This window comes from Idiotropiscis lumnitzeri, chromosome 1 (genome assembly GCF_059441095.1).
Source record: "Idiotropiscis lumnitzeri isolate Australia: NSW breed Sydney's pygmy pipehorse chromosome 1, RoL_Ilum_1.0, whole genome shotgun sequence".
NCBI lineage: Eukaryota > Metazoa > Chordata > Actinopteri > Syngnathiformes > Syngnathidae > Idiotropiscis > Idiotropiscis lumnitzeri.
Genome location: NC_142391.1, coordinates 7,246,536 through 7,273,205, shown reverse-complemented (window position 1 = coordinate 7,273,205; position 26,670 = coordinate 7,246,536). Strand labels below are relative to the sequence as shown.

The window sequence follows — 26,670 nt, the reverse complement described above, 5'->3', positions numbered from 1 at the left end:
AGAGCCCCCGTGGCTAAATCTGTCACAGACCACAACAGGTCGACTGTACCTTTGCCTGAAAACTTAAGCGGAGTAGTTTGATCGTTTGCTCCTGCATACCCATGGAAAGATTTTTCAAAACGACTCGACAGTAAATAGTCGATGATTCCAGTGAAATTTTCAAATTCTTTGATCATCTTTGTTGTTTGGATGCAGAGCAAGCCGCCGCTTGGAGTTTGAATTTGGTTGGGTCGTAAATATCGCGTGACCAGTGATTGGAAGTCAAATTGACGTTGCAATGTTGGAGAATACAATTTGAAGTGGCAAAGATCGCAATTCAGGGGAAAAAGAAAAGTCAACTCTGCTTTATTTTGGTCTATCGCAAGGCTTTTATTTCCTATGCGTCTTTCGATTTTATTATTTCTATCGTGTCGGGATAAAGGACATGAAATAATGCGTTGAAGTTTTTATTTTATTTTTTTTTCATTTATTGTTGTAAGATGACTCACGATTTGCGGAGCTTCGTTCAAATTTTGTGTGCTTGTTGTACTGAATGCATAAAAGACAGCAAGTCAAAGTGGTGAAATTATACCTGATCTAGGTAGCCTAAAACATTTGTGTATAATTAATCTTTTTATTGTCATGCAGATGGATTTATTGTCTGTGTGTATGTTAAAAAAATAGTGGGAAGAGGAACTTGAAGAAAATAATAAAAAAAAAAAAATATATATATTAAATGGCTGGAGAGTCAGTTCTAACCAATCAGCTTCCTCATCCCTCCTTACAATAAAATACAGTGCACTTTTATTTATATTTTTTCTTTTTTTTTTTACTTTTCACAACAGCCGCTGCTGTAACACTTTACATATAACAGCAAATATCATTTATTTTTTTATTTTTTATTTTTAATTTTTGGGGTTTTAAGTTTGATCAAAAAAATTCCGCAATACAGATTTTACACTGCCTTGCGATTTATAGCTTTGATGTTTTAGAAAAAATAAATAAATCACCTGTTGCTCTGCCTAACCTCAATTTATAAATATAATAAAATACTATATTTCATGTTGTATAATTGTCATTGTCTTATTTTTTTATGAAAATTGATGTGCATGAGAAAAAACTAGCACTGAAAATTTTAGTAACAAGAGAAAGTTAAAAAAAAAAAAAAATTCTTCCCACGCTCAACCGCATTGCTTAAGAAGTTAACTGAAAATGTCAATGAATAATTTCACTGATTTCTGAAGTTAACTCAGTTTGAAATTAATCTTTTATCGTCTATTGGATTTCTAAAAAAGACGTGCATCAAAATGCGGAATATTGGACATTTAAAAAAAAAAAAAAAAAGCACTCATCGCCTTAGCTGAATGCCTTGACAGATGTTTCTGATGTCCCTAACCGTCTTATTGATTGTGGTCAGCAGATTATTTCCTGTCGTCGGATCAATCCAAACCTTTTCCGGAGACCTTCGGCGAACTCTCCGTAATGCAGTCACGGAGAGCTACCGGCGTTGTCGGAAAAAAAAAAAAAAGGCGCGGCTAATTTGATTTGGGTCAAATGTTGAGCTCAATCATTTTCGATTAGCTGCGATTTAATGAGCTCAAATTGCGTTATTGTGTTTGACGACAAAGAGGTCTGTGCGGGAACCTCATTGTCACATCGTTGTTCTGTTGTCTCCTTCATGCTCAGTCATCAAATCAGTCGAGAACGACCAGCTGCCGGTGTGGATTACGCTTGGAAACAAAGCATTTACATTATTATGCAATTATTGACATTATCTTAACAAGGCCGCAGATTTTACTGTTTTTATAAACAAATTAGCCTTGCTAAGTAGCGGACTTATTTATTTTTCTTGCTTGCTTGCTTTTTTTAATAATCATTCTAATAATTTAGTTTCCCAACATGAGGTTGTGGCTGGGTTTTAAAAAAAACTCGATATATTGATTTGAATCGGTTTTCCTTTGCATAAAATCATTTATCGATACTTTTTAAAACGTCTGCGGAGGTAGCGTATCAAAACAAAATGGCGGAAGCCGTGAAATCAGCACCAACACGCATGAATTGCAGAAAACGCAGATGTATTTATTGTTTTGATCAGCTCACGTTAAATAAAATGTTAAATAACTTTTTTTTTTTTTTTTTAAAGGCACCTAGTGACAGCAAGAAATTTGGGCTAATTGCAGAATTGGTTCTTCTGAGAATGCCTTCCAGGGGAAAGTAAAATTGGTCCTGCGTAAAATCTTTGATTGAATCGAAAATCAATCAAAATGAATCGAAAACCGAATCGATTTTGAAAATTTGAATCGATACCCAGCTATAATTGGTCTGGATGGTCATGGATGTTCTTTGTGCACAAAAATTATTTTGAATTATAACATACAATTGTTGCATTTAATTACGATATAAAGCGATAGAAAGTCACTTTTATGAGTGACAATTATGCCAAAAAAGGGAAATAACTTTCCGAGTTACTGTTGTATTTTTTATTTTATTTTTTTTTAATACGGGTTTTTTTTTTTTTCTTTTTTTTTAAGGCTTACCTTTCTTCCCTGGTACGAAATGCACATCACTGGTCCTTGAGAGTACGTTCGAATGTATTTCCCTACACTCTTTTGAACTTTGCCCAGCAGGTTAAAAAAATAAATAATAAAATTGCAAAAATAACCCAAAAAATAGTCATTTGCTTGCCAATGTCACTTGCTGATGGCGAGCTGGAGCAAAGGCCCGTTAATGGACGAAAAGTGCAAATCAATCACGTTGAAATCAAAATGACATAAATACCGATACTTTCTCCACGCTCTTGTTTGACCTTCCCTTTTTTTTCTTAATACCTTTCTCTCAGTTGGAGCGACAGGATATTTTTTCCTCGTGACGCGACTTGGCTGCACTTTGCCAAAGTGTATTGAGCTGCCGTCTGGGCGAAGAATACAAATTTGTCCGCAATCGGAGGTGCGCAATCCACACACGCGAGTGCGCACACACACACACACAAACGCACACACACACACACGTCTGCCAATTATCTGAAGCCCCCGTTAAGTAATAACTCTGCGACCACTCGAGCGTGAAACAAGGAGATGAAGATGAATCTTCCTCTTCCCCATCATTCCGTCCCATTTAATTGACAAGCGCTTGCTCGCTGTTAAATTTTTTCCAAGATTACAAATATGAGCGGAATCTCGAGCACCGGCCCCCAGCTCCGAAGCGGTTGCAAATTAATCTACATATTTTAATAAGGTGTCAGTGGCGCAGGAACGTGTTTGCAGACGTTTACCGGGGATAGCGTCCGCCGTCAGTTGAGAAATTGAATAAATATCTTTTGCACAAATGCGTCATTGGTAAACGCTGTGGGAACCTCGGCAAGATGCGAGCTTTGCTCCAAAGTTTCTAGTTCTCGATTTCGCTTAGACGAACGAGTCTTTTATGTCCCGTGTGGTGTATAACGTATAATGTCATACTTGGGCTAAAGGTCAACTGTCCAAGGATTCGGAGAGGTGCCTTGGAGTTGGAAATGTATACGTTGACGAATTTACCGTACGTTGAGTAGTTTGAAAAAATGGTATCTAATAGTAACGGAACTGGCAAATTCGTCAATCGTGCTTTTTTTCTTTGAATGTAATTTAATGTTCTAATAAGCACTTTCTTGCGTAACAGCTGAAGAACATGTCACAGCGAGAGATCGTATTTCTCCATATAACAAAATAAATTGTAAATGTAAACCGCTAAAAAAAAAAAAATTGTTGGATAAACTCCTAATTTTTCAAAATCAAATGACTTCCTTGCGTCGTTGTGCGAAGTAACATTATTGGTGTCGATAAATTGCATGTTCAATTTTGTCCAAGTTAACGCCGTATAAATGGATCTAAACGCCCATAAAGTGGGAAGTTAATTTGTCCAAAATAATCACTTGACTCAAATGAGATGTCAGCAAATCTCATGAGACTTGAGCACATCGTTTAGTTTCCGGTTTTTTTTTTCTGTCCGAATCGTTCCCTGAAATGAAAAGTGAATGAAAATGCGACAATAAGCATTAGCTTGTCGCGGCGTAACAGTCGACATTAATTCTTAAAACAGTTTTCAACATTGAATTTTTTTTGTTACATTGCCGTGCTTTGAATGAATACAGAAGAAATGAGACTTAATAAACTTTAATTTATTCATTTATTTTTTTTACAAACTCCGCCCTACGTCATAAATGTTTTATCGCGATGAGGATTTGTTTCGTTCATTGTATTGACCTTTTTGAATACGTTGAAAATTTTAAAAGGTGATCATTAAAAGTCAAGAGCAGGGGTGGGCAAACTCTTTGATTGGCGGCCCACAAAGGGTTCTAAAATTTGACAGAGGGTTCGGACCAGGAGCAGATGGATGGAGTGTTTTGGTAAACTCATTTAATTTGAAATGAAAATGTACAAAATCATTACAACAAAATATCTGTCTTTGACACCCCAGAGTATTTTGAAAATAAAACATTAACGAGGTTTATTCATTGAATTTTTTTCAAGTTTGGCGGGCCGGATTAAAACGTTTAACGGGCCGCATGTGGCCCCCGGGCCCTAGTTTGCCCACACCTGGTCAAGAGTTTTCAAGAATTTCAAGTACCCGTGAGAACGCCCACGAGTGTTCCCTTTGAGAAATGCTTCACGTCACTTATTTATTTATTTATTTATTTATTTACTTATTTATTTATTTATTTCAAATGTGGCGGGAGTCCTCTACGTGGCATCACAAAGACTCACTCCACTTTTTCTCAGCGCCAGTGGGAATCCCCGTCCTCTGACGCTTTGGAGGGTCTTTTGGGGAATCTTTCTAGTTGTCTGGTTAAGCACGAGGGAAGAAAATAGGTCAATTATCACCACTTCAACAAAGTCAATCCCACTTTTTTTAATCCCTCGCATTTGATGATGACATCGCAGCTCTTTTTTGATTCGGAACACATCACACTGTATCCTAATTTTTGCGCTTTCTGATGAAGTTCTTGCGCGAGATTTTATGCGCGGTTAGACAACACAAATAAACCCCGCCCCCCTCCCCACCGCTTGCCAAACGTGTTCAGTCAGTCCGCGGTTGACGAATCCGAGTGCTGAGACAACACGGTGATGAATCAGCGGCGTGACAGTGATTGTGTCATTTCCGAGCGATTTGTCTGCCGCTGTCCCGTCTCGCGGCCCGAGTGAGACGTCACAAGTCAGCCGTGATTGACAGCTCCCACTCCAGTCGGTTAGCTGCGGGGGAGCTGCAGGGAACGATAAGGACATCTATCTGTGTTGTCCCTAAAGGCAGGTTGGGGGCGTTCGCGGGTGGGAGAATAGCCGCGTTGTACTTCTTCATTTTTTTTCATATTGATGTCCGAGAAGTGTTTGTCGTAGTTTTGTCATGCTATTTAGTGCCGATTCACATGCCAATTCTGTTTAAGCCGCTACTTTCCTCGATTTTGAACCAAGCGGCTAATACTATGGTACGGCTTTTCTGTAGATTTTTCTTTCACCGGCTGGGGTGCTCTATAGTTTAAAAAAAAATGCTGAATAAATCTACATATTTTTTCTTTTGGGTCTGTTCTGTTTTAATTAGCAAAGTTGTTTCCGTGTTAAAGGCATCTGTTTATGAACCTTTATGTGGATTCACAGTACAAAATTGTTCTGTACATTCAGTAAACAATTAATTTCTTTCAACATAGAAAATTGCGGCTTATAGCCTGGTGCGGCTTGTATACCATTTATTTATTTATTTATTTATATTTATTTATTTATTTATATTTATTTATATTTATTTATATTTATTTATATTTATTTATATTTATTTATTTAAATTTTTTTAAGGACTTGCTGTGGCTTGTATAAAGGTGCGCCTTATAGTCCATATTGTACGATACATCAATGCCATAAGAACACAACTCTTATCTAGACAATTGTTTGTTTGAATCTGAGATAATTGCCAATTTGTACAACTGACCAATGGAACGCATGTAAAAAAAAAATTGAATTTGGACAGAAACCTTGGTGGTGTTAAAAAATGCCCATCCAATCTCGTTTTGCGGAATCAGTGCAATTTCAGTTTCAGGAATAAGTTTAGAACCATTTTTCATTTTTTTCTGATAAACCTGAAAGTAATTCTGATGTTGAGTAGTACTGTTACAATTCTTATGGGCAATGGCCAATCATCTCGAAACAGATGAGCCTAAAATTCAAATGTAAAACAGGAGCCAATGCGCCCCTGCTGGACACATGAGGAAATGCGCTTTGTCTTGATGTTTCTGTTTTGACCGTGAGGTACTTGTGCGTGCCCAGGACTCATCGCTACCATTTTAAGTATTTCGAGATAAAATTGTAAACCCTCACAATTTTTGTTTTATATCAATACATATCAGAGACGCCATTTTTCAGGAGTTATACTGATTTCCATTGCGCAGATATTATTTCTAGGATCTCAGTCATTCTGCAGACCTTTTTTCATATCTTTCTGGGCTTGTTGTCATGTGATCTGTTTTTCTGCGTTTTATTTGACCTTTGATAGAAATTTCATGTTTTTCATTAAATTGAGAGAACAAAAAATCGACATCCAAACCAATTTACGGAAATTGATTCTTCTCTGTCCCATACCCTTTAACTAGTTTGCGTGTAATCCAGTGTTAACTAACCAACTAACAAACAAACGACCAATGAATACGTAACCCCCTCAGCGGGGGCTAATTAGCATTAAGTAGCCGAACAAAACGAAGAACTTAACACACAAGTAGCGAGCCAGACTGCACAATACCATAAGTGTGTTAGTGGATTGAAGTGCCCTTGACTTTTTATCTCTTCAAATCTCCTTATTTGGCTTTATACAAAAGCAAATAAATCAAGCTTTGCAGGGGGTGCTGTGAGGGGAAGGGGGGGGGGGCAATGCCACTTAACCCTAAAGTACCTTGTATTTAAATCCTGCAGCATATGTAGTCTGGGTTGAAGGTCCACGTCGGTTTGTTTAAATGTCGCTAAAGGATTTCTAACGGCGGATGATTTACAGGAAAATTTATTTTAATGGCAGGATACGTTCGACTGAGCCAATGCATGAGGAGAGCGACATGATTGCTTAAGTTTGTAAATGTAAGCAATTTCTGTTGTGGCTAAGAAGGAGCCAGAGGGGCCGTAATTTGGTAAAGTTCAGAAAGTGGTCCGGCCAAGAATTTATCTTTTTTTTTGGGTGTTTTTTAAGGTGCTATACTTCTATGAAAATTTTTAGTTTTCAATTTTTGGCCTTGGTTTCCTCATTTTCAGTTTGCAGTTTCAGCCCAGAAATTTAATTTGGGTGCATCCTTAGTAAATATTGCTTTGATTATCGTATAATCTGGTTTTATGCATCCGTCCATCTATTGTCGGAGCCGCTTTTCCTCACAAGGATTGCGGGGGGGTGCTGGAGCCTATCCCACCTATCTTCAGGAAGTAGGCGGGGGACACCGTGAACGGGTTGCCAGCCAATCGCAGGGCACACATAAACAAACAGCCATCCGCGCTCGCACACATACCAAAGGGCAATTTAGAGAGTCCAATCAACTGCCATGCATGTTTTTGGAATGTGGGAGGAAACCGGAATACCCGGAGAAAACCCGCACAGGCACGGGGAGAACATGCAAACGGCACAGAGCTGGAATCGAACCGTGTCCCTCTGAACTGTGAGACGTACGTCATAATTACAAAAACAAAGGTCCAGTAAATATTTTTGAAGAAACACATTCAAGCGTTAAATTTAAACACAAAAAAAAGTATGGCAGTAACTGAGAGTGGCTTCATTATTTTCTGTTCACAACCTGGAACGTGTCATATTTTTATGTTATTCCTATTATACATTATTATTACATTTTTTCTTTATGATGTTTCCTCTGAGATTTTATGAGATTTCTTTCAACTGAGTATCTGTCCATATCTGACCCACGGGCCGTAGTTTGAATGTGAAGACAGGTCTCAAATCCCAAAATGACCTTGCTTGAAAGAAACCAAGGATAAATGCAAATCTAAAAACGCGGGGAGTGACAGTGTAACAACGGGACATTTTAAGGAGAGGCAAAGTGTTGGGGTGGAGGGTGTAAAGGCTAAAGAGAGAAAGCCTCGCTTATTATCTCAATCAGCGAGCGGAATAATAGGACAACAAAAAGCGCGAGTGTGGCCCAAACCTCACCGCTGCTTGCCAATTCCGACCTTGCTAAAGAGAGTTCGTTAAATCACCAGCAACCTCGGTGACCCGGAACAGCCATCTTAGTCGTCCCCCTTGCGAGACCCCCACTGAGCAAACACCGCAGGCACATTTTGGAAGCATTAGTCCAAATGGCAAGGACTGTTCTTCTTCCCGTCCATAAGGTTTGGGCCATTGGATAAACTCCAGTGACAATTTGTCACTTTATTTCTACTTAGATGGAACGAGTCATGGCACAATTTGAGTGGCGGAGGGTGCGTAAGGTCTGCTTTGAAAACAAATTAAAACTAAAGCTAAGCTAAAACTAAAAAAAAAATGAAAATGAAATAAAAATCAACTATATTAAAATATATTTTTAAAGTGCTTTCCATATGCTGTATGCTGTGTATATTAGTGCTGTCAAGTGATTATTTTTTTTAAACTAATTAATCACAAAAAAAATTCCATGATTAATCACATTTTTCAACTACTATTTTTTGCAAAGCTTAAAACAGATATTTACTTGAAACTTGAATAATATCTTGGAATTGATGTAAAATCACCAAATATGAAGTATATTTAATTCAAACACTGTTCTAATAGCTTTCTCGGAATGTTGAATACGCTCTAAATGGAGACATCTTTGCAGACATTTATTTTCGAGACATGTGTGTGTGTGTATATATATATATATATATATATATATGTAAATATATATATATATATATAAATATATGTAAATATATAAATAAATATATGTAAATTAGCAGGTAATTAGGACATAAATTAAAACACAAACACATTTACAATAAATACCAGAAGAACAGCAGAGCAGTGACCGTCTCATGATGAGTCGAAAACTGAAGAATAAAAAGTTGACAAATACTTGACCAATGTATCAAAAGTGACATCATTCACCAAATGAGACTTAATGACGTAAATTTTGCATCAAGTGTCATAATTTACGGAATGACACTTAACGACATCTGTCATAAGGATTCATTCATGTTCATGACTGGCGTAATAACATGGTTATGACAGTCTTATTAACATACTTCAAATAAAATGTCACCAAAAACGGATATAGCCCTACCCAGAAAAAAGAAGAGTTCAACTAAATTATCACAAGCGTGTGTGTGTGTGTGTATGAGAGGATCAGATCTCTTCTTTCATATCCTTTTGGAAATAATCCCCCCATTTGGAGCCGACCACATAGCTCCCCATGGCTTTGTTACATGGCCCCACTGGAATCAAAGTGTGTTATTATATAAATACTGCTGCACTTTTGACTCCAGGAGGCTACTTCCTGGGATGCAACCCTTGAGTCATGCGACGGGGCGCCGATTTACAGTAAATGGACGAGGGTGGACGCGCCTCTCCCGACACCTCCTTTCTTCTGCCCTCCCCTCACCCTTGACAGCCGCATTTCCTCATCTAATTTTAGGCCCGCAAGTCTCACCCTCTTTGACATGTCCTGGGGTTGATTTTCACCTCGACCACCAGCGCAGCTGTCCGTTCGCGTGACGTCCTGAGGCGTCCTGCTTTATTAAAAAGTGTGAATACTTAAAAAAAAAAAGAGGAAGATGATGAAGAATCGTGGTGGGAGAAAGCAAGTGAGACGTGCTAATAGAAGGCTCGTGGCAAATTAGAGGTGCGGTTGAGGCAGCGGTGATGCCGCTTGCTTTGTAGCATCGAAATGATGGAACGAACGGGCTTCGGTTAGGAATGATAGCGCGCAACTCAGGTGCATCGTCGTTATTGTGACGAGCAGCTTTTCTCAGAATTGTCATGACGTCGTTTGTTTCTTTAATAAGAAGGCTAACGCATTAATCTACTTTCCGCATCGTAAACGTTTTTGGGATGAGCACACAGACCCACAGTGAAAAAGTATACCCCAGAATATTTCAAGTTTAATCGTAATTTTTTTCCAATGCATTTCAATGTGCGTCAATTATAAATAAATTTTACACACAGTAAGCACTTTTTTAATTAATTTATTTTTTTTTTTTTATTCCGAACTTTACAAGATTGTAGCTTTGTGTCAACGTATAATTGACGCGTGACGAATACGGTGATGAACAATGGCTGAAAAGTAATTCGTAGAAAACGAGACAATTTCTGGATTATTTTGGGATTTGGATGTCTTGGTCAGATGGTTAAAATAGGAGTTTGTTGAAATTACAAAAAATGATTGCAATGTAATTTGCAGGATTTACACGATCAGGATTTTGGAGCTAATCATCGATTTGTGAGTTAAAAAAAACAAAAAACAGATCTGATTAGAATGTGGACCAATCTATTAAAAAAAAAAGTATTTATAATTGATGCACATTGAAATGCATTGGGAAAAAAAATACGATTAAACCTTATATATATATATACAATATCCTGGTGTGAACTTTTTCTATTTGTATGATTTAAGACGTTTCAAATCGTCCTCCCAAAAATTAATTCAGTGTAATTTCAAGCCAATTAACCTCCTTCTGGGAGTTACTTTTAAATTCCACCTCATTTTTATTTTTTTTTTCATTTATTCATGTATATTTTATTTTTTGATTTTTATTTCGTATGACGGGTTCAGTTACAGCACATAACATGACAATTTTATTTATTATTGTTCACGTGTAAGTGTCAATTTATTGCAAAAAGCCACCAAATGACCGCAGGGGCAAATTTCCTGACTTTCAGGTCTGCTTTCATTTCCAGATCCTTCCACCTTCTCGTTGACTTGTCCGCGTTCCGCTGAGCATCCGGGACAGCGACGCCTGTACCAGATGAACATGAATAGAAGAAAGCATTTGCAATTCGTCTTGACAAACTTCTCAGGCAACTTGAGGTAAAACACAATAACAATTTACATGACGCAGTGAGCGAGCCAGGGTGAAAGAAGAAGAAGAAGAAAAAAAAAAAGATGCAAACTCCGCTGCCAGTCAAACTAGCTTTTGTGTTCAACACAGCAGATAAAAAAAGAACCTGACTTTCAAATCAAAAGATCCAAACAAAAGCTCCCTTGTCGAGAGTCTGTAATGGCACCGGCTCTATCCGGCGAGTGATTATATAGAAAACAACTGCAATTACATTACTGGCTTCTCTCTCTCGAGAGTGAGAGTGAGAGTGAGAGTGAGAGTGAGAGAGAGTGAGAGAGAGAGAGAGAGAGAGAGAGAGAGAGAGAGAGAGAGGGAGGGAGGGAGAGAGGGAGGGAGAGAGAGAGAGAGAGAGAGAGAGAGAGAGAGAGAGAGAGTGAGAGAGAGAGAGAGAGAGAGAGGGAGGGAGGGAGAGAGGGAGGGAGAGAGAGAGAGAGAGAGAGAGAGAGAGAGAGAGAGTGAGAGAGAGAGAGAGAAGAGAGAGAGAGAGAGAGAGAGAGAGATGAGAGAGAGAGAGAGAGAGGAGAGAGAGAGAGAGAGAGAGGAGAGAGAGAGAGAGAGAGAGAGAGAGAGAGAGGGAGGGAGGGAGGGAGGGAGGGAGGGAGGGAGGGAGGGAGGGAGGGAGGGAGGGAGGGAGGGAGGGAGAAGGCCCAGGAGAGATGATTAATATTCTTTCTCTTATTCGGATGGAGCCATCGTGCTGACAGCCACGCCGTCTCACTGCTTCTCTCATAAGCCAAAATGCAAAGCATGGCCACCAGGAGAAAAAAAAAAAAAAAAAAAACAGTCTCACATTGTAATTTAAATGTGCAAATCTCAATTCTCTGAAGGCGAATGATGCCGTTTCTCCCTTGCGACTCCCTAAGATCCACATGCAACCGATTTATTAAAAAAAAAAATAAAATAAAAAAATTTAAAAAAACGTCTTTAATGACTGGATTTCACCAAAAGCTGTAATGAAATTAATATTGAACGTAATAATGACTTTGCGGGTTCCCATTGTTCAATCAAGCTGCTTCTTTTGTTGCCATCGCTGTTCGCATTTGTCTGCGGCGATTAGCGAAGACTCTCATGAGATTTACACTCTCGTAATGTGTGAGTGCAATTTTTCACATGAGATGATTTGAATTTGGAAGGAAACCTTTTCTGAAATAAAAATCATTCATGGTGATCCTCCCAGTGCAGAAGTCGTGGGTTCGGTTCCGGGCTCTGGCCTTCCTGTGTGGAGTTTGCGTGTTCTCCCCGTGCCTGCGTGGGTTTTCTACAGGTACTCCGGTTTCCTCCCACATTCCAAAAACATGCATGTCGGGTTAATTGAACACTCTAAATTGCCCCAAGAGAGTGATTGGTTGTTCGTCTATGTGTGCCCTGCGATTGGCTGGTAACTGTCACATGAAAAGTAATACACCGATTCAGGCGAAATTCCGAGCCTGAACTTGCGAACTGTGAGTTGGACATGCCGACCACGAGCACGACGCGATGCCCCGATTGAATTCAGTGATGTCTAAATATGTCAGTTTGTCAATAGTGCTGAGATCCGTCTCCTACTTCAGCCCTTCCTGGAGCCCGACAGATAAGCCCGTCCGTTTGTCCTGACAAATGCGTGCGTGTGTGTCTTACAGTGGCCTGAGTGAATGCTGACAGGCAGGTGAACCCACCCCCCCTCTCCACCTCCCCTTTCTTCCTCTCCCTCCGTCTTTCTTTATTTTCTCTTCTCAACCCGACATATCCCCCCCCCCTCAAATTCGCTTGTACTGTCACAGCGGATGAAAACGTCGCCTCGTTATCTTTGCCCGTGTAATTGCCGTCTTGTTTGCGTAGGCGATTAGAGGAGCCCCGAAACTCTTTGTGTGGTCTCTCGCCGATTGAACAAACACGAAATCCCTGTCGTCCGAAAACCACGAGACGGTCGCCAGCCAGATGGAGTGGCGCGTCGGTGATAAGTGTGGTTGTCGTGAGTGAAGTTCTGGCACGGCACGTGAAGACGTGTCGGTTGGACTCAATGATGCAGATTATTTTTTTTCATGTTGTCGACCTGTTTAAAAAAAAAAAAAAAAAAGCCGCCTCCGACCACTGTTCAATTTATGTTTAGTTTTTCTGTACACGAATTTGTTATGCGGCTTATGGATGTTTTTTTTTTCATACATGCTCTACAAATTTAAAAGAGGAATAAAGTTGAGTTGAGAAGTGAGTGTCTCAAAGATCTAACCTGAGATTGGCTCATCCGATCAGATATCGATAACTTGATATTTGTTCCTCGCTATTTGAATAATGCTAACAATTATAAAGCTAATATGTCATTCACTGTTAACTTTTACAGCAGCGTGTAAACTTTGATGAGTTTGACGCTGTCGTTGTTTTTTCTCTCTCTCTCTCTCTTTCTTCCTCGCTCTCTCTTACTCTCTCTCTCACACTCGCTTTCTTTCTCTTTTTCTTTCTCTCTCTCTCTTCCCCTCTCTCTCGCACTTCCTCTCGCTCTCTTCCCCTCTCTCTCTCTCTGCTCTCTCTTCCTCACACTCTCTTTCTTTCTCTCTCCTTCTCTTTCTCTTTTTGCTCTCTCTTTCTCTCTCCTCTCTCTTTTTCACTCTCTCTCTCTCTCTCTCTTTGCTCTCTCTCCCTCGCTGTCTCTTTCTTTCTCTTTCTCTTTCTCACCCTCTTTCTCGCTCTCTCTCTCTTTCTCTTTCACTCTCTCTCCCTCTTACTCTCTTTCTTTCTCTCTCCTTCTCTCTCTGTTTTGCTCTCTCTCACTCTCTCACACACTCTCTTTCTTTCTCTTTCTCGCTCTCTTGTGTGTTTATTTATATTCGGGGTGTGCATCTCTCCACCGCAAAAGATGATTTGATCCGGTTTTCAATGTGTGGGGTGCGACAAGATTCAAGGATGGTTCGATTTGAAAGTGGACAGATTTGATTTTGTTTGCCTCAGTGAGATTATGTTTTGATTCAAACTGGTACGGCTTTGATAGGGTGATGATACAACGAGTTTTTGGCCACAAAATTATAATTATGAATTGAGCGCCAGTTAAAACATCGGAACTTCATATGTGGGAAAATTAAAAAAGCAGCTTGTTTAAAACCTCGGAGTGGTCCCAAACAAAAAAACAAAACAGAAAAAAAAGCAAACCTACTTACACTTAGTTGGTTTATAAATTTTTATAGTGTCATGTGACCACCATGTAAAAATTGCAATCCTAAATGCAATTTGCTAATCCCATAATGAAAAATCCTAAACGTACTTCCTATTAAAAAAATAAAAAGTTCTCTGTTAAAAGTGCTCAGGACGACTGACCCGTTCGTTTCAAGCGTGCCCCACAAGCGTCTTTTCAGCAGCCCGTGCACGAGCGCTGCACCTCACGTGTTAAAGTTGGGCCTTTTGTGTGCGACCGCCTGCACTTTTACTCCCCGTCTCCGAGGGTGGCATCCCGTCAACGGCCTTCACTCGTGTACAATGCCGCACTCCTCACTCTTAATGGCAAATTTCCATCCCAAGCCCTCCTTCTCGCCTGTGGACTCCCCCTTTCGCTTTTCTTCCCCCTCCGCTTTGCTCCTCTTCCCGTCCATCTCCTCTCGTCACGGTGGGCGAAGCTCGCGTCTGATACCGTCAGATGGCCCGGAAAATTAAAAACCCAATTAAAGTGGCCGTCCGGGAGGTCAGCTCTTCTGCATATCAAAAAGCGCCCCCCTCCCTTTTCCTCCTCTGGCTATTCGCCGCAAATTATGTCTTAACGGCTCACGTTTGCTGAGGCTGCAACAGTGTGCCACTCGGGGGAGTAATATGCACTCTCCTGTCTTCCTGTTCCCGAAGGAAAAAAAAAAGTCTGCTGAGCTGCAAGAAATAATCGCGAACAAACCATGTCCAAAATCACCACACAAAAGTTTTGCGGACCACAATACCAAGAACTTCTTTTGAGGCGTTTGATATGATCTAAATCAAGATTCTAAATCTTGTTTTGAGACAATCCCACATTATATTTCATGGGAATCAACATTTGTGTTATTTTGATCTCACAGCACCGGCACATTCTCCTCTTTCAGCCAAACGAGCCATGCTAATGCTAATCTGGTTGATGCTAATGCTAGCTGTGGTCGCTGCAACAGTTTTTGGGATTAAGTGTGTTAAGAAATGTTTTGAGATGGGTTTCCGTCTTATTAAGAACTGAGTACCAAGTGGTGTGAAAGCCCTCTTGGAATCGTTGTGGTAATTATTCTTCTTCTTCTCCCAACAAATAAGTCGGCATTTTGTAAGCCTCCTCACTACCCAAAAGCTCAAAAAGTTCAAGCAAGGACATGTATCGTTCCAAAAGTGTGTCACACCATTTTCACCAACTGACAAAATTTGGCCGAAATAACTTATAAGGATGTAAAATGATCTCAAAGTTAAACAGGAAGTCGGCCATTTTGTTTTGAAGAAGAAAGAAATCCTACATGTTCCAATAACGCTGACTGAGAATCGGTTTCATCGGTGTCCCAATCCGAAGTGGATGATTTTTTATTTATTTATTTTTTTTGCCAGAGCATAGCGACATGCAAGGCAATTAAGGGCCCCGCACCTTTAATTCAATTTATTCTTCGCCCCTCATGTGACAAGCTACACTTCTCCTGAAGTTCATGCCTCCATTTTTGAAAAATAGCCTCCCACCTCAGCAGCCATTTTTTTTTCCCCCTCTTTTGCCATCTCTCTATCTCTCCGTGGTTCTTTTGTGTTCCTTGTTTCACCCACGATTCATTAACTCCTGTACAGTGGTTGGAAAAGGGCAGAGAGAAATGGCCAGCCAAACTTAATGGCATACGTCTCGGACCGGCACATTAATATTCAGCGTAATGTTTCTTACAAGTGGGGGTGGTAGGTGGTGCTCGCTCGTCCAGACGGACTTATTAAGCAGCTGGAGTGGAATGATGCTGGCTCGGCAACACACACAACACACACACACACACGCACACACACACACAAAGGACAATTCAGAAAGCATCAGGACCTCTCCCACTATCCAGCTGCATCCTCGAAGCTTTTGCTAACTTGCAAAATCTGTTTGCACATATTCACCAGACACTTCTTAATGTTGATGAACAAAGCGTTGGCATTTTTTTTTCTTCCTCAAATCCATTTTTTATTTCAACCTCACCTTTTTTTTTTGTGTTTTTTTAAACCCTCCACCAAGCCACAAGTCGTCCACGTCGGGCCTTTTAGCTCCATCTCATTTACATTTAATGGCATGATAATACACATTATCAGACTATTTCCGATAATTACAGCCTTTCAGTCGCTTTTTACCCTCACCCTCCAAAAGCTCCCCGACAGCCATTTTTTTTTTTTTTTTCCCCTCCCGTCTGAATTTTCACATTTCTAATTGCAATGGTTCTGGATGATTTGCCCTTAGAAATCACAGGAAATAATAATAATGTCACCCGCACACAAAAAAAAAAAAAAAAAAAAGAAAATTTTTCGAAATTGGTTCGACGCATAGGACACTAAGCTCTTTGCACTTTCGGTCGTTAACGGAAAACGGGCAACGTTTAGGCAGACGATAAGGTGACAGGTTCTCTTTTTTTTCCACCGTGATGAGATGAATTAGCCTCAAAGAATTACAATGCCTGAAAAAAAAAAATACTACGCTAAAATAAAATGTTTAAATATAACATCAAATAGTGTCTGTCTGCTCATTCAGGTCGGCCCCCGTTCCTCGTGTTAAGCGATTGTGCCTCGTTGTCTCGTCAGCTTGTTCGTAATGAACTTCCTGCTTTCTTTTGTCACCCTGCATTATACATTCTCTTTCCTGTAATCTGAAGCGGGGAGTGTTTTTTTTTTCCCTCATGTTGTTTTGTTACTTTGAATTTTCTTTTTTGCAGCTTGGGTTTGTTGATTTTTAAAAAAATTTTTTTTTTTTTTAAATAAATAAAATTTTTGCGATTCATTCTGCAGTCCAACATGGCTTTCGTGCTTCCCTGCGCTTGAGTCCTCATCTCTTTGGCATCGATTCCATCGTGCTCACCCGCATTTCTTGACTTGGAACCGATCGGTAGATGCTCCTTAACTAGGTTTGATGGCACCGTGTGTCATTGGTAGACGTTTTCTTGACAATTCAAACATGGCAGCCATAACATTTGCAAAGATGACATTCCTGGACTCGTTTTCAAGAGAATACTACAAAATTAATCCATTCTTTTTTTTTTTTTCAAGTGGCTTCCTCAATTAGCACTTGGAAAGACACTGTGCTACAATTTGTCACTGAATTTATATATTATACACCAGGGGTGTCAAACATACGGCATGCGGCCCGGATCTGGCCCACAAACGGGTCTAATCCGGCCCGTGAGCAGATTTGGTATAAAAATAAGTACGGCCCAACTGAATAAACAGCCGCCCCAAATTCGTAAAAATCGTAAAATATCGTAAAATTCAATGTGGCAGTCAATCCGTAAAACTTCGTTAAAAGTGTTCTTCATGATATTTACAAGCAATGCTCAATTGAGCAGAGAAAGTTGGATATGGAATTAACATGGATGTCACTATTTAAAAAGCAACCTGGTTTTATTGGGGAAAAAAAATGTTCTAAATAAATCAAATTCAAATGTGTTAAATATGACATATTCAACTACCGGTAACACCAGGATAGAATGCAAATAGCTATAATCTACGTAATATTGACACCAATTGTTTTATGTTATAGATCATGATTTTAATGGTCTGGTCCACAGTCACCGCAGCTTATTAAAACTCAATAAACCACTACATCTAGAAATACTGTGGTAACGCAATTAACTCATTTAATCCCAGCCGTTTTCGCAAGAGGAAACACCTCAAACACAGTGGTTTTTTTTGGCTTTTGACTGATTTTGCAAGGCCTAGGAATATTGTGTTCTAAAGATTTAAAAAGATGGACCTCTGACGCAAAAGGCTAAGACGTATAAATACGTCTTTGGGAGGCGGGGACTACAATTTTGAATATGTATAAATACATCTTATGGATTCAATGAGTTAAAACATCACCGATATTGACAATAATAAACATTGTTTGGTTCGGAAAATGTGTTCATAATATTTTCAGTCTCAGAGCAATCGTCCTTTAGTGCCTACCTAATTGTTTTGGGCAGTGACTGTTGAAGAATAATAATCACCATGTGTGTCATTGTGTTAATAAAAGCTAGTTTTATTGTTGTGTTTCTATTTTCTATGATGTGTACTTGTAATGGTCAGCCATGTGGAAGAGCTGGCACAGGGGTTGGGGGGAGGGGGGGGGCTCCCTGGCAGCGGCCGAATGAATCAAATCCTCACACTTGGTTGGTCCAAATTAGATTAACACGCGAGAATGAGAGTCATTTCGTGTAAATTAAATAATAACGTTATTGCCGATGACGACGACGTTTGTGCCAGGAAACTGCCCTCGATTCTAGTATCGGTGCGTTCAAACGGATTTAATATGTCCGAGTTAGCTGCGGGCTATCGAGGGGTGGGGGGGTGGTTGGTTGAGGTTGCTTGAGAAGACTATCGATGTCACGGCAAATAAAGCAACATCAAAAGGGAAGCGACGAGCAGGGTGTCATCCATTAGAACGCAAAGGCGGCGGTTGGCCAGTAAATATTCCACGTAAAGCATTTTGACGAATTAGCTTGTTTGCACGTGCTTCCCAGTCGCTGCTTCGTGGGATTTTTTTTGCACTTTAATGGCGTTCACCAACACTCAAATGTACTCTCTTCAGACATGATAGAGGGCAGGATTTACGCTGGATTTATTTATTTATTTATTTATTTGTTACCAAGCGCATCCTCGCATTTCATTAAATCCCGCCTAATGAGATGAGCGTCTCTCCCCAAAGAGCGGATGATGAAGTACCTTATGCCACGGCGCATAAATTAGTATGGCGAGGTTAAATGCTGGAACTGGCTCGTGTTTCACAAGAGGACCCTATCCGGCTGTTAAATCAACGCTCGTAAATACTGCCGCCGACCGCTTCGAGCCACCGTCCAAAACGAACACGTTATTTAATGGATATGACGTTATACAGTAAATAATTTCGTTTTGTCAAAAGACACATTATTTTTTTTTCGGGGCGGGGGGGGACAATTTAATACACTTCCCGTGTTTCTGCAGCATCTTTTTGTGAAAATCTCCAAATGATGACGGATTTCCAGATCGATTTACACCCTCAATTTTGGGTCCTGCTGCTGTTTTGAGGTGGTGGGGCTCTCTCTTGCAAATTAGCCACTGCTCACCCGCCTCTTCTGATCGCAGAAAAAAATGTTTGTGTGGATTCTCGACAATCCAGGTCATGGTAATCCAAAATGTCGAAATGAAAAAACTGGATTCTTCATGCTTGTTTGACGACATGACACCTTCAATCCAAAAGTCGGAAATTTTTGAAACGTGGAGTCTCCATGATTATGTAACTGCATACCAAATAAGGACGTTGTCGTTAAAAAGAACAAACTAACTAAGACTAAATAAGTCAAACTGAAACATAATTTGACGTTTCGGAAACTAAATATAACTACCTATAATTGTCGCAATAATTAGCTTAGTTGTTGTCTTTGTAATATTTTTTTTTTCGCTTTCTGGGTTTTGTCTACCTGTCTTTCTGTACAACTTCCATACACCTGCTTTTAAAAGCATTTACGCTTTGGGCTAACTTCTGTTCCGTTGGCAGCTTATTCCATTTGCGTGCAGCATAACAGTTAAATGCTGAGCCACCATGTTTGCTTTCAACTCTGTGCTCCACGAATTGACTCAAGTCTGCTGACCTCCGAACCCTACGAGGTTTATATTTCCTGAGCATTTATTTAATGTATTCCAGACTTGTGGCATTTATAGATCACTCGCATGATTTTAAAATTTATTGTACAGGATACGATACATGGTTTTGGTCAGGACCCTTCTGGATGTGTGGCTGCTCCTTCTGTCTTTAGTGGTCAGTGGTAAGAATATTCTATGCTCAGTCCCTGAGTGATACTGATAGGCTCTGATTCTCAAGTTTATCTTCTCGTGAGTGCTGGGTATCAAACGCTTCTCCTGAATCCTAGTTGTGGAAGTTCACGCACAATTTGATCATTGCTCCTCATTGAAAGATAATTTTCACAAAGCCTTTTCGAATCGCTGACAGCTTCTGCAGTCCATTTCTAACGCGCTTATTACTTTCTTATATGCGTCTTTGTACAAATGGGGGGAGTTGAAATGCCCTCAGCAGAACAGGACGTGATTGGAGGCTTTTTGTTCGAAGATATTCCAGGTACTTGCCGTTTTGGGATCTGCATAGGTGTTATGGACGGATTTTCAAGCGTTGCTTGCCTCGCTAATTAGTGCTCCCCACCGCCACCCGCAACAAGGGCACTGACGAGATTGGGAGAAAAGGCTTTCTCCAAATGATAATGTGAATGGATACCTGCAGGGGCAGATTTCTTGCACTGTTCCTCATCCTGTCAGCCACTCTGGCTAACATTGGGACTTAATGAACCTGAAAACAAGACAGTGTGTGTGTGTGTGTGTGTGTGTGGCGAGGGGGTGTGTGTGTGTGTGAGTGTGAGTGTGAGCGTGTATGTCCATATAAGTGTGCATGTGAGTGGTAATGTGTGTTAATTCAGAAATCGCCAGGAGTAAATTTTGGAGTACAATCCCAGATGAACAAAATTTATATAGTACGCGTATGGTGCAGTACATTAAAATTGTAAAATCAATTCAATTGTGAATTTCAATCGTTCCCCAGTGAATGTGCAGTGCGTTTCGAAAAAATTACAACAAATCTCAAAGCCGCAGCTTGGCTTTTGGTTCTTCTACTCTGCCGATAAATATACACAAAAGGATTATTCGAAAATCGATTTAAAATGGATTTAAACTGCTAAACATATACATTGATGTAAAAAAAAAAAATGAGAGAATTGATTTTGATTTTCACAAAAGGATTCATTATAATAACAGTTTGAATCTATTATACATTTATTTATTGTCACGTTTAGTTCTGGCACAAACAAAACATTGATCAGACAAAAATGTCGTTTGACAGACCAAATGATTTTTTCATTCGAGAAGGTTTTTTCTTTGTAAAGTCACAAAAATTACTCTTTGTAACCAAGACATAATGCAGATTGTAAAATAAAAACATTTTTGTTATAAAATTAGTTATTTATTTTTTTTAAAAAAAAGCACCCCAAAAAAAAATCTAACCTAATTGGGGGGAGGGAGGGGGGGGGAGAGAGAGAGAGAGAGAGAGAGAGAGAGAGAGAGAGAGAGAGAGAGAGAGAGAGAGAGAGAGAGAGAGAGAGAGAGAGAGAGAGAGAGAGAGAGAGAGAGAGAGAGAGAGAGAGAGAGAGAGAGAGAGAGAGAGAGAGAGAGAGAGAGAGAGAAGGAGGGAGGAGAGAGAGAGAGAGAGAGAGAGAGAGAGAGAGAGAGAGAGAGAGATATTGAATCGAAACATAATCCCATTGAGGCAAACCAAATCGGATCTGCCCACTTTCAAATCGATCTGTCCTTGAATCATGTCGCACCCCACGCATTGAAAACCATATCAAATCATCTTTTGCGGTGGAGAGATGCACATCCCTAATATAAATAAATACACACACACACACACACACGCACATATATATCTCCATATATGGTGAGAGCGTTGACACACCCCCCGGGGTGTGCTCTTCACCGTTTAGGAATGCTGTCCCCAAGTCCTCGCAAAGCGGGTTCCTACAATGTGTTTTTACTGTAGCTGTGGTACGGAACGAGCTGATGGAAGCACCTGCTCTGGAGTGGCGGTGCACAGGAGAAAATGTGAAAGTAGAGCGTCAAAGAGAGAGTGGAAAAGGCGGTGAGACAGAGATGGAGGAAGGGAGAGCACATATGTGTCAGGGCCTGGGGCGATACAAGTCATTATGGTATAAAGTGCTCCAGTGGTGATGTTGTTGGGGAGAGCCGAGAGGTCACCAGCTCGGGGGGGTGCGTCGAGCGATACGTGCGCGCATACACATAAGCAGACATGCACGCGAGGAGGAAATTGAGAGAACATCTGGATATGTGTCACCTGCCTGGAGGAAATCATCTCGTTTACACGCGCTACATGAGTGGGAGTGGGGGGGCGGGGTCTTTGTCCCTTCCTGGATGTACAACCTTCCTGCAAGTGTGCGCCACTGGGAGATGATGGAGGACGCGGTGAAGAGTGAGGGGCGAGCAAACCAGATGACACACTTTACGGGGATTAAATGTTAAACGATGGCGTGAGCTCGGACAGGAAGTCTCCTCTGCAGACGCCAAACGTGTCACCGCTGGTTCAGTTTTTGGTGTGTGACTTGGCCATGGGAGGGGTCTGGTCCAACATGCTTCAAGGGTTGACCCGTGACAAATATGATATCTGCAGATAGCCCATTTGAGAGGCAATCAGATTTACAATTTTTCGTAAAAATACCATGTGATATTATTTTTAGTGGTCAGCCCGTGTGTGTGACTTGAGATGAGTGTACTTGTAAACTAGTGCTGTTGCACAGTAGTCCAGTCCAAGTCCACCAGTGGTGGGCAGTCAAGGCCTTCTCTGCTGGCCTGACATAGTCAAGAAATCATGATCATATTCTTCACTTTGATGTCATTTTATATCCTCGAATTGTATTTTTAGGTGAGAGTTTTTATCCAATCAGAATTCAGCTAGCTCGTGTTGCCAGGCAGATTTCACGATATGAGTAACACACACTATTCGTCCGAGGCCTTCAGATACAATCGTGCGGGCATCTGTTCTGTTAAAGTCAATGAGCGTTCAGAGTTGAGAGACAGTTGCGATAGCCAATCAGATCACAAGTTGGTTACAGTTAACCTTCTCGCCGCCCTTATCCTGAAGGTGATGAACGCGTTTGTGATTGGATAGGGGGTAGTGCGAAGCGGAATCAATACATCCGTAAGTCCTAACTGGCATTTGTTAAAAAAATCTAAAATATATTCTTGCGTTATTTTTTAACCACAATGGCTGAAGGAGGGAAAAATGTGGATTTAATTGCAGATACACTTGCGAGGGCCTTTCAAGAGAAGCTAGGTCATCCAACACTCACTCAGTACTGTTTAAGTGTCTTTCTGAATATTATTTCTCCAGCCGTGGTGTCATAAATGATGGTACTATGAGGGGTATTTATTCAAGTCGGACTGAGTAGGACTTCACTGAAGGCCTACGTGTGAAATGCACGGCCCGCCACTGGAGTCCACATCGTCAAATCGCTCGAGTTGACGGTATTCCTCACAGACAACTTTTTTTTGTCGCGTTCAAGATGGTCGGCCTGACTCATTTTTAGACTATTATCGGGACAAATCCACTTTTAACACACCCCAGACATGAGGATAATCTTTTAGGACAATCTTCTAGGCCATAAGCTAGTCGGGTCAATGAGCAAGAGGAAACGGAGGCACGTGACTAAATGTATTCTGATAGCTGAACAGCAGATGTCTCGCACGGAGTTCCTTTGTTACCCGAACAGCGGGACCCTACACTTCAGTGGGCTCACTTTGCACCGCATTCATTTGCCTGCCAGCTGCCAATTTGAGGCAAGAACAGGTGGAAAAGAAGGCGAGAGTGAGGGGCCGTCCCTATTGCCCTCCTCCCTCGGCATGTCTTGCAGAGAGGCTGCCACTCGGCTCTCTCGTCCCCCGGTGGCCCGTACAATTAGTGATCTGAATAACCACCCACACCTCCACACGCAGCGCAGGGGTGTGCGCCGCCTTTTGTCTTTTGGCTGCTGCGCAAGGTATCACTTTGGACAATAACAGTGAAACAAAAGTCTGTTCTTGAAAGCCAAAGAACAGTCACGTTTGCAGATTCAGTTTAAGGAGATGGTGCCTCCTAAAAAACCATGGAAATTCCAAGCGCATCCCATAATATTGTATCCGTGGAAGCTCACTCTCATTAGGCCCACACAAGTCCGCAGTTCATTAACACCTGGGCGATAACAAATTTGCACCCCTCTGCTAAGTGATGAGAGGCGAGGCGTGACGGCGTGGAGTCTTGCTGTGCGAGGCTCAGGTGACTGCGAGCGCGACATTACGACTCGTCTGATGACTGTGAGCTCGCTGAGAGCCAAATCACGTCTCACTTTGGCCCGCGTATCCAAGAGAAGACAGGGAGTCCGATTCAGCGAGATTAGTAGTTCTTGTCAGAAGGAGCACTGCCACGACTCTTGGTTTCTCTTTATCTATTCGCCGTCGCGTTCCAAAGTCATTTCCCAACATTTTAGAACGTAGGTCCCGCCAGCTACGTATTCACTCCTCGGGTTGTGAAGAGAATCAGTCCAAGTCGAGATGACCAGATGTTCCACCAGACTGACACTGCAGCATTCCAAGGGTAGCTGTAAGACGTGCTCCCTCCAGCATGTCCTAACTGCCCCGAGGCTTCCTCCAGATTGGACAAGCCAGGAGGACCTCCCCCAGGGAGGCGCCCGAGACAGATGCCAGACTGCCTCTTAATGTGGAGCACCGGTTCTACTTCGACAGCAACTGACCGGTACGATCGAAGGCTGACCACATCCTCGGAGGTGCTGCTATGGAGATTACGGCTCTGATCGACTGGGCGAGGGATTCGCTCCACTGAAGTCATCTTCCTGCGGCACATTTTGATTGACTCTCACATTATCTCAGCTCACATTGTATCATTTGATGTGTCAAATGTTGCCCACCATTGCAGCCTGATCATCCTGGAAGGGGGATTCCCCCATCTGTGGTCCCTTCTCAAGGTTTCTCACTTTTCCCCTAATGGGGTTTTGAGGTTTTTTTTGCCCTCCTGGGGGGTTAAGATCAGGGGGTGTCGATTGTGGTTATGTAAAGCCCTTTGAGACTGTCTGTGATTGAGGGCTATACAAATAAAATTTACTTGACTTGACTTGACTACTTGGGTCTCTCCAGGCTCTTCAAACACTTTATCCGATCTCTTAAAGGCAAGCACGGACATCCCACTTTTGCGGTCGGTTGTGCCTGCAACCTTTGTGACTGGTGAGGTGCCCAAATCTTTGGTCATGACCCAGAGCTCGTGACCGTAGGTGAGTTTGAGGAGATAGATATGTTACATTACGGATTCTTTAGCACTTAATTAGAAAATGACCTGAGATCGACTTTTTTATCGCTGTGACCTTACCAAACTGGCATCTTTTCCTGTCTACTTTTACTCTTTACACACTTAAACCAGTTAAAACCCGTTATGACCGGGGAGTCACACATCTGAGAATGAATTGCTTAGAGAAGGGGTCGGCAACCCGCGTCTCCATGCGGGTCTTTAGCGCCGCCCTAGTGGCTCCTTGGAGCTTTTTCAAAAATGTTTGAACATGGAAAAAGATGGGGGAAGGACATATGTTTTAACATGGTTTCTTTTGCCTAAGCCTTATACCAGGCGTGGGCAAGCTACGGCCTGGGGGCCACATATGGCCCGTTAAACGTTTTAATCCGGCCCGTCAAACTTGAAAAAAAATTAAATGAATAAACCGTGTTAATGCTTTATTTTCTAAATACCGTGGTTTTTCAAAGATATATATATTGTTGTAATGCTTTAGTTCACTTTCATTTAAAATTAAATATATATTTTTTTTTCTCAGATGAGGTTACCAAAACACTCCATCCATCTGCTCCTGGTCCGGCCGGCCCCTCTGTCAAATTTTAGAAGCCATTGTGGCCCGCCAATCAAAAGGTTTGCCCACCCCTGCCTTAAGCTATGCCACTCTCCTTTGTGGGTATGGCAACGACAGTATCTTGAGAGGGAATCATTTTGGACAAATCGGACTTACTTCTGCAATGATGTGGAGGTTGACGAGGCACCGCTGTTGTGTCGGTCATCCTGGTACTATTAAAACAGTCTTAACTGTGAAAAGAAAGTCTTCTAGCAGTTCATGTTAAGGCGAGGACAGACCGATCCGATGTTGGGAACCGTCGGGGCGTCGGATTGCGCCATCTAATTGATGGCGCAAACACTGTCGCTGCATTGGCTCCTGTCGAGAAGCGTCTGGTGGGTGTTTCAGTTCCGTGTGATTTGCGTGAACGAAAAACAACGGGATCCATTTTTGGGGTTTTTATATTCCGCCCCCTGCAATAGCTTTCCGGTTGACTTTTTCTTACTATGCGGAATTGTGACTACCGCCCCCGATGGTATGGAGGGGTATTACACCTCACACTGCGCAGAAGGTGCTTAACCGACTAGCGTCAGTCTGTTAAAGAGGTTTATTTTCGTATTTTTTCCAGCAAAACATGCTGACCCGGCCCAACAGGTGGTAGCCGGATTACTGTATCCAGGCCTTTAGAATGGCGAGCCTTGAAGACAAAAGAACCGTCAGACGCTCGGACGGAACTTTTCAGATCGACGGATGTCTGGGGTCACCACACCAATTTTATTTATCTGGGAGTGATCACGTGTTCCATCCTAATCTCAAGATAAGTTCTAAATGATCTCATCACTTGATCCATCTTTGCGGGATCTTTTTTGGGAAGTGCACTAAAGCTTGGTACTTTCCAGCCATACTGGAGTTAAAACACCGGATTGGTTTGGCTTGGGATGATCACGGGAAACTGCTCCATCATTAAATCGGGCATAAAAATAAAAGTTCAAGAGGAGACTAAGGGCAAAAAGAAAATGGACCGTCGCAGTAAAGCGGGTACTTGAATACCCGGCTGACTGTTAGCAGAAATAGTACCTTGTCTTTCCAGTGAGAAAATGTCAGTAACAGGACTTGTGGAGGCACCGGGAGCTTTTCTG

The 26,670-nt window shown here is 41.4% G+C and overlaps 1 long non-coding RNA gene across 1 annotated transcript in view; it reads left to right on the top strand.

The window, feature by feature from the left end:
• LOC148343011 (uncharacterized) overlaps positions 1–26,670 on the top strand; it is a 129,563-nt gene that overhangs the window by 75,875 nt on the left and 27,018 nt on the right. The window contains exon 3 of the long non-coding RNA XR_015839554.1: positions 10,831–10,960. This is a non-coding gene — a long non-coding RNA (uncharacterized LOC148343011). The remainder of the gene's footprint in view (positions 1–10,830; positions 10,961–26,670) is intronic.